This window comes from Lepidochelys olivacea (genome assembly GCF_965140295.1).
Source record: "Lepidochelys olivacea isolate rLepOli2 genome assembly, chromosome: 14".
Classification (NCBI taxonomy): Eukaryota; Metazoa; Chordata; order Testudines; family Cheloniidae; genus Lepidochelys; species Lepidochelys olivacea.
The window spans coordinates 39749610-39763905 of record NC_140424.1 but is presented as its reverse complement, the minus strand read 5'-3'; positions in this window follow the sequence as shown (position 1 = coordinate 39763905).

Sequence of the window (14296 nt, the reverse complement as noted above, 5' to 3'; positions counted from 1 at the left end):
CATAGCCTGCAACGCTCCTGCACCCCAACTCCATCCCAGAGCCTGCACCCTGAAAAGGGCCGGATTAACCTTTTGTGGGCCTGGTGCTAAACATATTTGTGGGCCCCCATGGGGGCAATGGGGACATGGGGGAGAGGGGCAGAGTCCTCAGAGCGAGGGGCTGGCTGGGGGCAATGGAAGATGGGTCATGGCACGGCAGGGACAGCCCCGCTCCACCCAGCCCAGTACAAGGACACTGTTTACAAACCGGGAGCTGCCAGGCGCACACTGGCCAGCCCAGCCCTGCACTGCCATCATGCTTCTTCCCCTTGGGGGCGGGCCCATGCTGCACCATGCTACCCCCCTGCCCAGCACCCCTCTGACTCGCTACGCCCAGTGCCACACCACCCAGAGACCCCACAAACCCCCATGCCCAGTACCCTCCCACAGACCACTATGCCAAGCACAGCCCCCCCCACCCAGAACTCCCCCACAGCTCCTCTCTCTGCCCAGTGCCCCCCTAGCCGACCACCTCCCACAACTGCACAGTGCCCTGTACCTCCCCGCCCAGAGCCCCCCTCACAGATCCCCTCACTGCCCAGTGCGCCCCACTGCCACAACTGCACAGTGTCCCTCCCAGACCCCCCACACTTCCCAGCACCCCGACACACACAGCTCTCCCCACCCCGCACTGCCCAGCACCCTCCCAGACCCACTAGAGACCTACTCTGCCACACCCTGACCCCCAGCCACAATAGCCGGCCCTGATGGGAGGTGACTGCGTCTGCCAGGCTGAGCCGGCAGCGCAGCCAGAGCTGGTCCTGGGGCAGGATAACTCCAGCCCCTTGGACGTGGTGCAATCAGCCAGGCTGGAGCAGGAGCAGAGCCTACCCGGGCCAGGCTCCCTCAGGACCCACCTGCCTGGCAGGACGCACCCAGCTGAGCCCCCCCACACTGTCCCCTGTGACTGGCTGAGACTGGCCCAGCCTCTGCACCAGTCCCAGGGGGCTCTTCCCCCGGGGAGGCCGGTGGGGCCCCACAGGTCCCAGGCAGCGGCGACAGCTCAGAGCTGGAGCAGTGCTGGGGAGCGGGGCAGATCCCTGGGACGTGACTCCCGAGATCCCACCCACACCCATTGGCCCCGTGGCCAGCAGCCCTACCGAGCCCGCATGGTGGCCCCCAGCTGCGGCTGATGAGCCCCCTACAGGCACGTGGAACCTGCTGGCTGAGAGCTGCTCGCACAGCAAGGCCTGTGTGCTGGACTGCCCCAGGTGAGGGGCCAGACCCGGCTACGTGGATGGGTTAGAGGGGCCTGTAATGGGCCCCTTCCCAGGGTGGGCCTGGTGCCACGGCACCATTGTAAACCCAGTACTGACCCCAAGCCCCCTCCCACAGCAAAACTCCCTTGGACCATTTCTCGACAGCCCCCCAAAAATATAAAAACCTGCTGCCCCGGTGCTATTTTACTGCTACAGGAGACTCGATGCCGTGAAATAATTTCCCTACATTCCATCAAACTCCGCGTCACACATTTTGAGTATTTAAAAGAGTCTCTTATCACTATTTGTCTATGTGAAGTCTCATAACAGTTCACAAATTTTAGGATTGCCTTTTGCTGCATTTATCTTGCCTGTGAATCCAGCCCTTACAATCCCACGTTCACACGTCATTGCTTGCGTGTAGAAGCTGAGTCACAAATATTCAGTAAGTGTGTTCAGCACCCCGCTCCTGGTCCCCTAAAGAACCGCAGCATCCAAACCCCCGCCGCAGCCCTGGGACTGGAGGAGCTCTCACTCCCTGGTACAGCCCTGGGGCTGTGACACGGGGACAGAGCTTCTCCAGTCTTGGGGCTGTGTGGGAGAGCGGAGTGGTGGGAAATGAGCAAAGGAGTTGTGGGGCAGGCAAAACAGTGGGGAGCTTAGGTGGAACATGGGTGAGATCCTGGGGAAGAGGACGAAAGGGATAGGGCCATAGGTGCTGCAGCCAGTGGACAGGGTGGGTAGGGGTCCAACAATTCGGACAGGGTGGGTAGGGGCCCAACAATTGCTCTGACCCAGGGCCCCGAGAAACCTTAATCATCCTCCATGCTCCATTTGCTATGATCAACAGAGGGGACATTGTTCCATTCTGCAAAAGGAAGAAAGGTTGTCGTCATGCATACCATGAAAGAAGCCCCGCAACTCTTTGAAAGGAATCATGACAGTCTATTGGGTGGACATCTAGGAATATTCAAAACGAGGAATATGCTGACATCAACACACTATTGGCCAGGGGTGACCAAAGACAATGCCAATTGGGTAAGTAAAGGAATGAAACGAAATCCTGAAGAAGGCTATTTACAACTGAAATAGAAGTTCAAAACGTATAAAAGAAATATAAAAATATATTTGGCGTGCAAAATTGAACTCTGTTCCCTTGCAATACGATTTCCATAACAAAATGTTAATATCATCATATTGTTCCTTCAAAAACCGATTGCACCATGTCTGACTTGCCAGAAAGAGGGAAAGGAATTAAATCTGGATACCTCCTTGAAAAGCATAAAGGTGAATTTTGGAATCAGACACATTGTTGTTTATCATTATCCATTGTTATTGCTTGCGACACAATGAGGCTTTGATTTTGAAACGAGCCCATTACATACAAGGGGCAAAGCACAGTGCAGCAATTACCTCTAATGCGCCTTTGCACTGGCTGGGGATATTTCTTCAGCTTTACTCTTGTATGGTTACCCATTCCTGTACTTCTCTTTCTTTGTTTTTTCTTTCTTTCTTTCTTCTTCTGTATTTAAAAATGGGCTTTACAATCTCTGCTTATGACATATGGGTTTATTGAGAACATTTAGTAAGAAACATGTGTGGTATGACTGTAACTGGTACCCTTGTATGTAGGTCACTCGGATCTGGGAATTGGTGGGCATGGATTTAATAGGACCATTACCAGTAACAAAGGATGGATACCAGTATATACTGACAACCCTAGATTATCTTTCAAGATGGGTGGAAGCCTTTTCACTTAGAAGTAATTCAGCATCTGAGGTGGCAAAGGGCATGTACAAAATGATTGTTCGACGTGGATGCCCACAGCAGATACTGACCAATCTTGGTCCGGAATTCAATAATAAGGTAATCACTGGTTTTTTTTCTGGTTATTTGTACTATGTAGTCGAACTCACTCTCCAGTCACCCGTTGATCTCAAACAATCACCACACTTTTTTTTTATAAACTGTTGTTGGTCACCGTCAGGGTTGCTATAAAATCATTTTTCGGTGTCTTCATATCTACCAAAGAAACGCACAAACCAAATATTAAAAGATGGGCTATTCCTGTTGCTAATTACACATAAAAGTAGTGTCAAATACGCAAAGGAACATTCCTTAACACAAGTCTATAGGTAAGTTTATGGTGTAACTTATTTTCTTTCAGTTTAACCTGTATATCTGTGAAAGATTGAGAATAGCTTCACTAGCCCATACCACCCACAAACCAATGGCTTGGTTGAAAATGCTAATAAATCCATCTAAAGGTAAGTGAATGGGTGGGAATATTACAGTACTAATGGCAAGTACAGTGTGCTATGCAAGAAGATGCAACTCACAAAAAGATCTTTAAAAGCAATGTGTTGCATGGAAAGTCTTTTCCATCATGTATTACACTTTTTTGATTATGTATAATCTGTTTCAGTCAAGACCTTACGTGTGACTTTCTTTTTTTAAACAAACCAGTCAATGAGCATTTGTTGCAGAGCATTGCAGAAGATGGTTGATGACAATGGGAGTAATTGGGATGAATTACTTGACCCCATTTTGTTTTCTTTGTGAACTAAAGTACACGCAACAACAAAAATTTCACCCTTTCGACTAATGTTTTGTGCTGACCCAGTGCTTCCAGAAGAAGTCTCAGAGAATTACACGGTAAGTGTATGTTATTACCAGCACCTTTCATGTACACATGGCATTCAGTGTGTCTTCATTTTACAAATACAACCCCTTCTCCATTTGTTTACAAAGATCCCAGATATGAATACATTTGGGGAAGATTTCTGCAAAGAGCACAGCATAAATATGAAATCAAGACATGATGCTGACATTGCACTGGCCCTAAGTAACATTTCTAAAGCACAAGAAAAACAACAAAGACATTATGCTAAAAGAAAGATTTCTAAATATGGGGAAATAACATTGGATGTTGCGGACTCTGTTCTGTTACTGAACGCTAGAAAGAGAACAAGAAAAGGAGGAGTACTGGAACCTAGGTATCAGGGACCATACAAAATTACGACTGTTGAGGGTAAGAGAGTGAAATTACAAACTATCTCAGGGAAACGGTTAGGAACCATGTACAGTGTCACACACTTAAAACCATGTAAAGAGCCACCCACATTAGCTGCTGAAAGCACAACAGAGGGAAAAATCGGAACTGAAATTGCAGTTGGTGACACTGAACCAGAAACACCCTCAGAAGAGATTAGAAATGTGGAGGGCACTGTATCTCACGCCAGCACGGTGAAAACCATCGAGGTCACAGCAACGGAAGAAGAGGAGCATATAGGGCAAGATGTTTCAAACCATGATACAAGTGATGCTGATGACAATTTTGATGACATGCTTATGGAGGAGGTGGAAGACAAGCAATGGATTCTGAAAGGTAATTGGTTACCACACCTTTCTTAAATAGATTAACATACTTCATACATGGAACTATGTTAAAGGTTTTCATATGCAAAGTGGTGGCATTCACAGTAGTAAAACAGAGAAAAAGGAAACTGTATTACCATGCATATAATATGGGTTAATATTTTTTTCCTAGTCAAATTTGTAATGACCGGCAAACACACAGAGAGACTGGAGGCCAAAGTGAGAAACGTTAAATTGCATGGCTCTGCATTTCATTGCCTGAAACCGAGAAGCTGGATAAGTGATGAGGTACATTTAAGTACCACTAATCATGTATTTGTTAACGGGATTGATTCATCAAATATTATTGAAATTGTGCCTTTTCTTTCATCATGTGTTGTAGGTTATTGATGCATATTTGAGCTGCGTGGTTGAGAAAGCGGATGGAAAGGTCGGCTACTTACCGTGAAGGTACATGAAAGTGTACACTGATTCAATAAGTAAACAATCACGTGAATATGTGGCACAACATATTTAAGTCCAAATACCCTTAAAATATCAACATAAACCTGAAATTGCAACATTTCAGTGTATTTACTGCTGCCAAACATTTACTGAAATGTATTTGTGGGAGGGAGTGATGGAGGGAGAGATAGCTCAGTGGTTTGAGCTTTGGCCTGCTAAACCCAGGGTTATGAGTTCAATCCTTGAGGGGGCCATTTAGGGATATGGGGCAAAAACTGGGGATTGGTCCTGCTTTGGGCAGGGGGTTGGACTAGATGACCTCCTGAAGTCCCTTCCAACACTGATATTCTATGATTTGGAGGTGCATATCAGACATACAATACTAGACTAACTGAGGGCCACAGTTAGTGGCTGTACAGTTAAACACAAGTATGCAAACAGCTTAATCAGTTTCTACATTAAGTAAGACAGCACACTGATTACAAATCTTTTTCTTTTTACAGGGCTCTCTTACATACCTGATTTGTAACACTAAGGATCCCTTGCATGTCTGTCTATATTAAATTCATTCTGTTCTTGATGTGCCAGAATTATTAATGCATTAATAACTTTGTTGACTGTCAACAGGTACAAGCCATCTCATCAGTAGTTTCCACTGTCATTCTCTCAGGCAGGGCTCCACAAATGAAAGGGAAGGTAAATGCTAACACACTTTCACAGGTAGCATGAGCAAAGCACAATTTCATTCAGTGAGTTAAACCCAGGGTGAAACAGAAAATACATGGCTATGTTTGATGTGGAGGAGTACTCTAACAGTAATGCATCTAATGAAATTGGGAAATACAGTGTAATGTACATTTCATGGTGTGCTTCACTGGAAACTATAATTGTTTTTCTAATTTTTTTTTAAATAAATACAGAGTGAATTACTTCAGAATGGTATATCGTTGCTTCCTTACCACACACCAGGTCATTGGGTTCTTGCGGGAAGATGTTTTGTATTCTACTTCTGGATTATGGGCAATAAATGTGGTATTAAATAAGAGATTTGTAACACAATTATGGTAGCACTGATATAATTCCCTGTGTTGCGGGTTTTCAGTGAGTTCAGTGCATGCAAAGGAAAGTGGAATGTGAATGTTAAAAATAAAATGCTCCTGTCCGAGTTTCGCTGATAATGTAACTTGGAAGAATACAGTCTGTATTGAATTGATCAATGATTTCACAATATGCTTTTTTCTGGTGTGTTACTGAGACATTACAAATGAGAATATGCTAATTGCATGATGATTTTTGATAAGTCAGTATAAAATTTTTGAAATAATCGCATTACCAGTATAATTTGTGAATATATTTACACTTCCAGATAGCCTTGGTGAAAAAAACAGAATTGTTAATAATTGACCCCTTGTGTGACGAGATGAGATACAAAAGAACATGCCTGAGGAATTGGAGGTGATTTAGTAGATACTTACTTTTACAGTGGACATGAACTGTTCTGCTGACATTTTTTTTTTTAAAAGGGAATGTAACAATAGTGAGTTAGCGACAACTAAAAATTGAAACAGCATGGACTTGTACTGAATATGCTTAGTAATGGACTTTGAGTGAACTTGTGTGATTTGACTGTGGGGAACGACTTCACAGAATGTGGACACGAAACAGTAGCACATTGCATGAGTGAGAATGTGTTATTATCAACATGGGGCATGGCAAATCAGGTGATACATTGTGTAAGAGTGAGACAATCCTATGAAAGCAAGTGTGTATATATGCGAGCAATAAGTCATTTCAATCATTAATTAAAAAGAGATAGAACTGATTTGTATCTATGTCCAGAAACCGGAGAGGAAAGAAAAAAAAGGAAAGAAAAGCTCATTTATGCAGTCTGCTAATATACTCTCTAAAAATTTCAGAAACTTCATCAAACGATTAACTAGAAAATCCTCATCTGATTGGAATAGTAAAATTGTTCAGCATCCCAGACACAGTGATGGCCACAACTGTGGACCTCTCATCTTCAAGGTATTGAATACCAAATTGCCATTATCATTTGTTATGTACGTGTAATTATCCAGGGTGAAAGTAAATGCCAGAGATTACCAGTGGGCACTGCACTGGCATCCTTGCCAAGGTGTGTGGGGTGGGCTTGTGGCCCCCAGAAGGGATGGGGTTTCTGGCGGAAGGTGCGGTGCTGGGGGGCCAGATTCCACCAGCCAGCCCTTCCTGACAGCTGCTGCTGCAGTGGCCAGGAGCACCAGGCTCTTGTAAATTGCCAGAACACAGGGCCCCTTTTGCTCCCCCACTGTCAGCGGCCCTGCCAGTAGCATGCAACAGCGTTGCCTGACCCTATGGCAGGGTCGCTGATGTGGGGGGGGATGTGATAAAGGGGGCAGCGATGTTAAAGCATAACGCACTGCCAGAGAGGAAGTGTAACGTCAGCCGTGTACGGGCCAGTACCGGTTCTTACCGGTATGCTGGACCGGCCCACTTTCACCTCTGGTCATTATGATGTTTATTCTAAATATCAGTGTTGTTAGTTTGCAGAAACGTATTTGCAGCACAAAGACATCAGTACGGTAGAAACAACCCAAGAGGCTAATACTGCGTTTAGAAAACATATAGCAATTCTTCTAAAGAAGGAGTCAGGTAATTACTTTCTACCATGTACTGTGGACTCATTAGGCACATGTGAAGATAACAGGAAGAGTGGAATTATGTCACGTAGCAGACATTATCTTAATATCCCTGAAGTGGGATATCTCACAGGTCTGGTTCTGTAATGGTGACTATGAATCAATAATATCTTCAAGTACTCAAAAATCTGAATGGGGTGAATGGTTCCTATTGATCGACCAGCTGAATGAAATTGGTATTCATATATACAGCTGCAGTAAAGTAAAAATTTGAGAAAATATGACTCTCAAAAAAGAAAAGATATATTCAAACCAGTGACTGGATTAAAATATTGACATTAATTAATAACTCAAGGTTTGCATTTTCAGTGTTGGTCGTAACGTATTCATCATTTCACTGCGCTATATTGATTTTTCAGAAAGTGTGGAGGACTACTGCACATTCTGCAACCTTGTCAACAGGGAAAACTGTGAGGATTGTATGATGGTAAGAAACAGAATTGTATGAGAAATAAATGCCATAAACTGCCTAAGGATCATGATTCTTGTAAAAATTCCACATCAGTAAACATTTTCATCATGCTGATAGGCATCTGTTAGGTAATGCTGACATGTGGAAGGAATAGCATGGGTGAATGCAAAGTATGGGTAACATTATAACTTCTGTGATTTCATTTTCTCAATTGTTATGTAGCAAAGGTCCAGTGTGATTCTTGCAAGAGGTGGGCACATATGCCCTGCATTCCAGAAGGAACCAGTCAAGACTACCTGACTGATGAGAAGAAAGAATACGATTGCAAAAATTGTGCATAGTTCCCTTCTTTACCAAAAAAACCCCAAAACCCATTGTGTTTAAATGTCTCTTGTTCAAAACATAATGCAACCAAAAGAAATGTTTTTATTTATATACCAGATTATAATAATAAATGTTTTTCATTTGAAAAAAAATATTCTCGGTATTTGTGTCCATGTGTATAATGCAAATTATAAAAGCAGCAAAGAGGAAGCAAATCGTGAGTGTTTTCGGCCACAAAACCCCATCCCTCCTGATTTGCAACCATCCCTGGACCAGTGACAGGTGCATGGGCATCCAAGTCATTGGAAATAAGCAAGGAGGAAGCCAGGGAATAAAATCAAAGGGGCCACTGTGGTATCACCTTGGGCTCATGGGCATGCTCGGTACCCCCAAACCTTACTTCCCTTTTCATGTATCAACTGCGCACATTAGCTAGGAGGGAGGGAATTGTGACTGTTTTTGAACAAAAACCCCATCCCTCCTGATTCGCAACCCCTGGACCAGGTGGTAAAATCAATTTGGCACATCAGCAAGGAGGAAGCAAATCGTGAGTGTTTTTCCACCAAAACCCCATCCCTCCTGATGTGCAACCGTGGCCAGGCAGTAGCAAGTCCTGAGAAGTAGCCAAGATGGTCACTTTGCGTGGCGGAAACTGCACCTAGTTGCAAAAGGGGAGGGTTGAGATTTGTGTCGTCACAGGCTGCGAGTCACTTCCTGCTGCCGGGACTGACCCCAGCGATCGCTCCCACCCAGCTGCTCCTGGGTTCTAGCGATATCCCCCGCACCGCGCTTCGCATCTCTGCGTCTGGCTTCTTTGGGCTTGTCTACACTGGTACTTTACAGCGCTGCAACTTTCTCGCTCAGGGGTGTGAAAAAACCACCCCCCTGAGCTCTGCAAGTTTCAGCTCCGGCAAGCGCCCCTTTAGACAGCGCACCAGCGCTGGGTGGGAGCTACGCCCCTCACGGAGGTGGTTTTTTGCTGTGCCACGACTACACAAGCCACCTTCAAGCGCTGCCATGGCAGGACTTTAATCTCGCCGGTGGGGGACAAGCCCTTACACTCACAGACTTTAACATCAGAAGGGCCCATCAGGATCATCTAGCCCAGGGGTTCTCACGACAAAATTTTTGGTGGCCTCAGAGTTGGTGGCTCTCGCTGGTGGCCGCTCTGACACTTTTCCCTAAAATACTTAATTAAATTTAGGAAAAAACAATAAATATGCACAGAGGTAAGCGGGGGAATGGTCCCGCTGTTGTGAGGAACTTTCCTGGCTTATACACCACCCAGGTGGAGTCTTCACTCCCACTCCCTTCACCCAGAGACCTGAATGACCTTGAGGGCTCCCCTTCCACTCTAGTCGCCGTAACCCGGACAAGGCTGGATCCAGCATTCCTGTGGGGCTCGACCCCCAGGACAGGGTCTAGGGTGTCCCCCCTCCGGGGTGCTTTCTCCGCTCCAGACACTTCCCTGAGCATTGCAGAGTTCAGAACAAATACAATTCATTCAGCAGCAAGTAATAAAAAAATGGGAACAGTGAAAGGAAAACACATCACCCCGCTCTGTGGGATGAACCACAACCAGCCGCCTCTGGAATGCCTGGGCAGTTCACAGTCTGTTCCTCGCACGTCCCAGGCCTCCTGCCCAGGCCCTGGCTGTGCTGCAGGGATTCAGCAGCTTGGAGAGTTACTCTGGAGGTGGCCAGGTGCCCTTGTGCTCTGGGTGTCAGGACCCTTCTTCCCAGCATCGACCCCAGTCATGGTTATGATTTGCCTCTCAGTCCAGGCTGCAAGCCCACTGCCCAGGGTCCCCCCTCGCTCTCCCCAGCTGCTTACAGCACCCGGCTCTGGACTGCTCCTGACTCCCTCATTGGCCTGCCTGTCCTGTCAATCAGGCTGACCTGGAGTGCTGACCCCTCCCCACTGTCAGTCTCAGGATTTTGATTTCCCACTGGCTGTTCCCTTTTCTTTTGGTGCTGGGGAGGGCCAACCAACCCCCCCCACCCCACTAAGTGTCAGTGGGGGACCAACAGTCCCCTTACCCAGAGACAACATCAACATCGTAATTTATTTATTGCTAGCAAGTTAAGTCTGCTGCTGTGAAAAGTGATACGTGTATGCTTGTTCGTATTTTTCACAGCCTCTCAGCTAGCTACTTTGGTTGCCACCTTGGTAATATTTAAAACCCGGACACTCCAGCAGAAGAGCCGGAACCTCCCCTGCCCCGCCTCTTTCCCCTGAGGCCCCGCCCCAACTCCGCCTCTTCCCCCAAGGTTCTGCCCTCCCCCCGTCAACTCCTCTTCTCCCCCTCCCTGCCTGGGTCAGGAGGGACTTGCCTGTGGAGCGGGGGCTGAGAGTTGGAGCTGCTCAATGCAGGTAGGAGGCAGCCCCGGTTGAGTAGGGGCAGGGGCAGGTGATGACCCAGTGCCTCCCCTACCCATAGTAACTCGACTTTGGGTGTCCAGTCAGTCGATCTGACCGCACACTGTTAGGTCCCCTTTGTGACTGGACTTTCCAGTCGAAAACTGGACACCTGGCCATCCTAGCAGCACCCACTGTGCAATAAGTCCTGGGAATGCGTCGGGGACAACTTCTGCTTTCTGATGATGGGGGAAGGGTTAGATTCAGTTCTGACCAGCAGGGAGAAATTCGTTGGTCTCGATGAAATTACTATAAGGTGGGTGCACAACTGGTTGAAAGACTGTAGCTTTCAATGATCTGGTGTCAAACTGGGAGGGGAACGCTGGGGGTCAAGAAGCCCCAGGTGGCTTACCCTGCTCTTTGCAGGGAACAGAGAGGGGAGAGGGGTGAAGCCCACCCAGAGTTGTGGGGCAGTCAGGCTCCTAGGTGGGAGCTGCTGCTGGAGTTGACAAAGCAGGCTCTCAGCTCCCCATACTACCCCTCTTAGGTTGGTGGAAGTGCTCCTGGTGAGAACGCGCCTCACCAACCCAAGGAGGGTCATGTGGACATCGGCTTCCGCAGTCATTACTGTGGTGGCTGTAAGTCAACCTAATATACATAGGTGTTGGCTTGGCGTGTAGACATACCCTTACAAGCAAAAGGATTTCTCTCACACAAAAGCTTTCAGCAGTCCATGCTCACTGGAAAGCCTTCCAGCTAGGACTACTCCCCCGAGTTCAATGATGCTCCTATTTTCTTTCAAGTGATCATGCTACTGAAAGTAGTGATGGGGAAGGGGAGGTGGCCAGAGTCCTTTCCCCCCCGCCCTTCTTAAACTCAGACCCTTTCTAGTGGAAAAGTCTTTGCTGGGTCAGGCAACTCCATGGCTTATATGAGCTCCAAACCGTCCTTCAGATGAATTGTAAATTTGTTTGTTTACCCCTTTCTTCCTATTGGTGGATGGCCAGATAAGAGTTTTCTAACACCCACGGTCGGTCCTTTGTCATCTCTGAGGAGTTAGTCTGTGGACGTTCCCCAGAACGATGACATATTTCAGTAACAAATAGGGTTACCATACATCTGGATTTTCCCAGACAGAACCTCTTTTATGAGCCTGCTTTCTCTGTCTGAGCGGGGTTTTCCCATAATAGCAAATGTCCTGGGGTTTTGCAGAGCAGACAGACTGCAGCTCAGAAACAGCCCTGATTGGTCACTTCCCAATTGGTCCATGCCCCTGCATCTACAGCTGATAGATTGCTGCCAGATCCAACCCACCCAGGCCCCAGCTCCCAGCCCCGGGGAGGGGGTCCCACAGGTAGGTCCTGACTGATGTCTGTCGTTGCATTCTGAGCTTATGCCAGCACCCTGCCACTGTGACGGTGACCGACACTGCCTTCACCTCATGAATACCCCCCCCCCGCACCCACAACTCTAACCCCCCAGCTCCCTGCGCATCAGTGTCCTCTTTTGGGGGACCTAGAATATGGTCACCCTAGTAACAAACATACAGTACAATCTCACCATTCTACATGCAGTTGTGTTACACACATTTCATCAGCATAATGTTCAGCAGATCATCAGTTTTCCAATGATTCCTCACCAGGCACTCTTTATATACAATATATCATAACCATCTTGAAGTGGTTAACATGAAGTACAGGGGCTTAGTCACAAGAGAGATGCAGCGTGGGGTGAGTGGGGCAGAGACAGTCTCTCTTGTCCCCACGCAGGACACTGCAGTAGATGGGGAGGGGATTGTGACAGGTTCCTCCTAGGGTACCATCTGGAACTGGGGTACCACTGAGCCCCCCTATCCAACCAGCCTGTGCCTCCTATACACTGTACTGCTGTGACCAGCCTGCCAAGCCCTCTCCCAGGCTTCAGTCTGCACGTTACCAGCACACATATAGTAGGGACACACCCAGCTGGAGTTCATACAGACTCTGTGATCAGCTCTGCATGGGAAGGCACAGATAAGGCACCTGAGAGTTCCTGCATCCCCCTCTGGAGTTTAAAGCCAAAATTATACCATCCTGCGCTGCACAGGGAACTGTACAGCGTAAGCTCCTGAAATTCACCCCCTCCCTCAATGTGGAGAGGAATAGACAACAGCTTTCTGCTCTAAGTTATGTCTTCCACACACACTGGTTTTAGATAAAGCAAAAACAAGTTTATTAACGACAAAAGATAGATTTTAAAAGATTATAAGGGATAGCAAACAGATCAAAGCAGATTACCTAGCAAATACACAAAACACAATCTAAGTTTAATATACTAAAGAAATTGGATATGAATAGCAACTTCTCACCCTAAATGATGATTTAAGCCAGTTTTAGGTATTCTTAAAGAGGGCCAGCTGCCCTTGTTTGCAACTTAAAATTCCCAGGTATTCCTTTCACAGGCTAGAAACCCCTCTAGCCTGGGTTCAGCACTTCCCCCCAGTTCAGTGCTTGTTCCTCAGGTGTTTCCCAGAGTCTCCTTTGGGCAGAGAATAAGGGAAGAACCATGATGATGTCACTCCCCTGCCTTAAATAGCTTTTGCATATGGTGGGAATCCTTTATCACCAAGCTTGGTCCCACGCCTTTCAGTGGAAAAACACTGGTTCTCCAAGATGGAGTCCAGTACCGGGTGATCTGGTCACATGACCCTGTAGCATCCCAGCAGCCATAACTTGGAGGTGGTTTGTAGCTTCCTCAGGAAGGCTCCCTGGTGGGAGTTTAGCTTCGTTGAAGATCTATTGTTCTCTCCAATGGCCCTTCCTAGCCAGCCATTTAGACTGCCAATCTTTTGCTTAGTGGGCGTTCCCCAGGTGTAAACACATTTGTAATACAGATACACAGTCAATATTCCTAACTTTAGATATAAAAATGATAGATGCATACAAATAGGATAATCATATTCAGTAAATCATAACCTTTTCAATGATATCTCACATGTCCTATCTTGTATAAAATACATCCTACTTGTGCCATAACCATATCATAATAGTACAGAGGTGGGCAAACTACGGCCTGTGGGCCACATCCGGCCCGCGGGACAGTCCTGCCCGGCTCTTGGGCTGTCCCCCCTCACCCGCAGCCATGTCGCCATGCAGGCAGCGCTCTGGGTGGCGGGGCTGCACGCTCCTGCAGCGCCGCGTGTCTGGCTCCAGCCGAGCGGTGCGGCTGCCAGACATGCTGCTCTGAGCGGCACGTGGTAAGGGGCTGGGGGGATGGATAAAGGGCAGGGGGTCCTGGGGGTCCGTCAGGAGATAGGTAGCAGGAGGCGGTTAGATGGGGCGGAGGTTCGGGGGGGGTTGTAAGGGGATGGGGAAAGGGGGGGTGGACAGGCATGGGAGTTGCGGGGGGCCTGTCAGGGGGTGGGGGTGTGGATAGGGAGCGGGGAGGTTGGATAGGGGGGTGGGGTC